The sequence below is a fragment of the Mobula birostris genome, chromosome 13 (assembly GCF_030028105.1).
Source record: "Mobula birostris isolate sMobBir1 chromosome 13, sMobBir1.hap1, whole genome shotgun sequence".
Taxonomy (NCBI): domain Eukaryota; kingdom Metazoa; phylum Chordata; class Chondrichthyes; order Myliobatiformes; family Myliobatidae; genus Mobula; species Mobula birostris.
In genome coordinates, this window is record NC_092382.1 from 93,153,932 (window position 1) to 93,158,241 (window position 4,310).

The window sequence follows — 4,310 nt, forward strand, 5'->3', positions numbered from 1 at the left end:
TCACAGCCCTGGTGTGTTTTGGACTTGATTTCTCCGCATATTCCCTGTTACTGCTGCAATAGGTGGACCTGTATCTTGGTTCTGACATAACAAGTTGAGTTTCGCTTTCAGCTGATGCCAGCACTTTGTCTCGGTTGCACACGGGGAGTTGGATGTTTGGAAGGGAGAATGATGGACATTATCACTTGTTAAACCTTCCGACATCCTCCAGTAGAGGGCAATATACACCGAGCACAGAAATCTGCTGCTCTGAGTTTTCTCGATGTTATTTCTCTTCTCTGTTTTTGCAGTGAATTTAGTGGCGATTGGGATCCTGTCCCGGGGAATATGTGGCCTTTCCACCTGCACAACTCGCTACCTGGTGGCCATGGCAACGGTGGACCTCATGGCTGTGAGCACTGCCGTTATACTGAGGAGGATTAGTTTTTATTTCCCAGGATCCTTCTTGGACATCTACCCATTGTGTAGCATTATCTTTGTACTGCTGTGTGTACCAAAGACTGTTCCGTTTGGTTCACCGTTACCTTCACGTTTGATCGATTTGTCGCCATTTGTCGCCAGAAACTGAAAACAAAATATTGCACCGGGAAAACTGCGGCTCTGGTTCTGATGATTACCTGTGTACTGATCTGCTTTAAAAACGTTTCTTACTATTTTATACATAAGCATAGAAGGATTGCATGTACATACGGTGACGCTGTGCTATTTGTATGTAGAAGTCTTCGAGTGCGATGGGGTGGGTTAATGTGTGAAGGTGTTGATCAGTCTGACGGTTTGGAGAAATCAACTGTTTTTGAGTCCGGTGGCCGTGGTGTGGATGGTGTGTAGCCTCTGTGCCGAGGAGAGTGGGAAAAAACAGTCTACAGAAAGGGCGGGTGTCATCGTTCAAGATATTACCAGCATTTTTACCGGCACCTTTCTGTATGTATGTACTCGATGGCGGGTAGACTGATGCCAATGATGTGTTGGACAGGTTTAACTACTCGTTGTACAACCACTGGAGAAAACCTCCATTCGACACACCAGAGGAGATCTTTTTTTTTCAGTGTCCAATTTGCTACCAATCTGCTAAGCTTCGTGAGTTGGGCGAAGAACTGAACTCCAGTGTTCGTCAGGTCTTTCTGCTCCCAGCAGTGAGAACCTGTACCAGTGATCTGGATCGAATCCAGTTTGCAGGAGCTGTCAGTGGTTGCTCACAGCTACACTAATCGCAGTTCGATTAACCATTTTACAGTGGATTTGTATATCACCTTGATTCTGATACCCAGGAAGATTTTTCTTCTAATTTTTTTTTAAATTTTTCTGTCCCCATCATTTTATAGTGTCGATTCACTCCACAGAATGATCTGAATGTCATAGTTTGGACAAGTATCGGTTTATTCCTTTATTTTGATCCCTGACATCAATGGAGACATCTATCGAATGCAATGTCGCTGACATTCACCGGGATATTGTTTGGGATGTTGTGACTCACGATCAGGAAGGATGGCAGAGATTCAGCTTGTCCTGCTTGCAATAGTGTCTGCTAACACTGACCTGGTAGATGTATGCAAGGTAATGAGAAGTACAGGAAAGGCAGATGTCACAGAAGACTATAATTAGGAAGCTTAGGTTTACGTTCGGGGATAATTCATCCGGAGAGTAAGAGTGGTTTTCTTCCAACTGTTGGAGCCCGGATTGTACTGCTTGAGAAGGATGGGTTTAGAGTTTTTCCCAACATGTCAAGACTGTTTATAGCAAGATTTGGAAAACCAATACATACAAGGTTACGGACCATGGGCTGGGAAATGGGCTTGGTTTGAATAGGAACGATGGAAATGGTTGATAAATGACCATTTTCTCGATTGTATGTAGCCAGATGCCCCCATGGCCACTGTTAAAATTCCCACATCCTGTGTAAATAAATTACGCAGTGAGATGATCATATCGATTCCCATTGCCAGTTTTGCTCTGATCCTCAGCACGAACCACAGTTGCGATGAAACTTCGAAACTTCGAAATAGCCAAACTTCGAAAAAAAAGTTAATCGCTATCAGCTCCCTAACTCAACACGGTGCAATTCGGGAGCAGAGTTTTCTTCCAGATGAATTAGTTAATGATTGAAATAATTGCTGGAGGGGTGGGACGGAATGGATGCGTGGGAGAGGGAAATGAAGTACCCAGCGACAGCATGTTCTGGGTCACGAATGCTAAATTAAATAAACTGCTCTGTGTTCCAATCTACGTGTGTTTCACGTTCCCAGCTGCGGAGCGACGACCATGTGAGTGGGGAGTACAGACGAATAAATTGCAAGGAAGTGGTTGATTGAAAATGAAAATGCTGTTGAGAGCAAAGGGAGGGGTAAAGTACGAGCCAAAAACTGCGTGTTCTATTTTACCTCTACTTCCCAGCCACTGGGGACAAAATACTGCAGCAGCACTTCCGGTTTTGATGGCAGTCAGCTTTGTGATGTTTTTAATATCTTTCATAAATTATGATAAAATAAGTGAGGTAAACAAATGCGTAGCCCCGTTATGTGAAATAAATCCACGTTGTAGTCAACGCCGTTAGATAGGATTTTCCAAGTTCGACAAGACATTCGCTCTGTCACAGACTCATAGAGAGATCCAGCACGGAATCACACACTCTGACCACCGAGTACAGGCTGTCCTTTAAGCTTCCATTTATACATTTACCCGACCCTAATCCATGGTACTCTCTCCACAGTTCCAAAGAAAAATCACCTTTGTGCCATTTCTACAGATTCGGGATAACTTACGGTCCCCGTCCAAGCCGCATGTTTCTTTACAGGACGGGGGAATTAAAGAGCAGGAAATCTTATCCCATCCCGTGATGAACGTGCAAATTCACGCAGATGCTAAACGATGTCACAATATCTTCGTGTCCAATTAGATCCTCGATTGCCTCACTTGCAGACCCCAGTCATTTGGGATAGGGAGCAACATCTCCCCCACAATCTCCCTCAGCACAGGAGCACCACAAGGCTGCGTGCTTACACCTCTGCTCTACTCGCTTTACACATGACTATGTGTCTAAGCATAGATCCAATGCCACATTCCAGTTTGCTGTTGTGAACCGAATCAAAGATGGTGACGAAACAGCATAGAGGAGGGAGATGTGAAGATTCAATTGCTAGAGTCTAGTCTGACACCAACCTACACACACACACACACACACACACACACACACACTCTCTCTCACACACTCAACTGAACATCACTCCACTCCCTTTGCAATTTCTGCTCATTTCTTTCTCAATTCTTGCTAAAACATTGTTTACATTGTTTACATTTACATTTACATCATTTATTATTATATTGTAATGTGTCCTTTACTGTGCCTATTGTCTTGTTCATTAATTATTGTGCTGTCTTTCGCTGTTTTTTTAACTTTATGTTGTCCCGTTTAAGTCTGAAGTCTAATGTATTGTTTCACGTAGTCGAGTGAAGTTTAGTATTGTTTCATGTAGCACCATGGTCCTAGAGGAAAGCTTTTTCGTTTCTACTGTGTACTGTACCAGCAGTTGTGGTTGAAATGACAATAAAAGCGACTTGACATGACTTGAGACCAAGGCACTCCCCAGTCCTCTCAGTGAATTCTCCAACTCCAAATTCAGTTTCGTTTGTGAATGCTGTTGAAAAGTATTCACTTGGTTTTAATGCCATCGCCTATAGCCTCTATGACTAAGGTCTTCAGTTCCTCACCTGAAAGTTTGTTTAAATGGCGTCACGACCCAGCTTACAATGCTCCCTCAGCCTGTAAATTCCAAAGGTCCAGGTACTTGCCAATCTCTGTGTAAAGTATTATCACTTGATTTATTCCCTGAATATCTCTCTCTCTCTCTCTCTCCATTCTGAATCAATACACTCAAATTGCACAAACCCTTCGTACGAGGAAAAAAAATCCAGAAATTTATTTCAACCATACTCCTCATAATGTTGCCAGATGGTATTTATTTATTAGTGTGCATTTTATCCCATGTGCATATTTTAACCGTAATTTAATTTATTTAATTTTTTGTTCTATCAAATCATTGAATGCGGTTTTTGTTGCAAGTCGCTCCAAAGTAGCACAACAAATTCCCAATACATTTCAATATTTACGGCGAGTAAAGTTGGTTCTGATTCTCGACAATAGATCTTTCTTGGTCATGTTCCTGTCTTAACTTTCTGAGCCCCCATAAAGCAGACAGAATTTATCTCGGCAATCTTCATAACGCAACTGCCTCACGATTCCTTTCCATCCACCTTCTGCTCCAGTTTTGACACCTTGAAAGGCCAATCCGTTCGTTAATAGACCCCAAGATGCT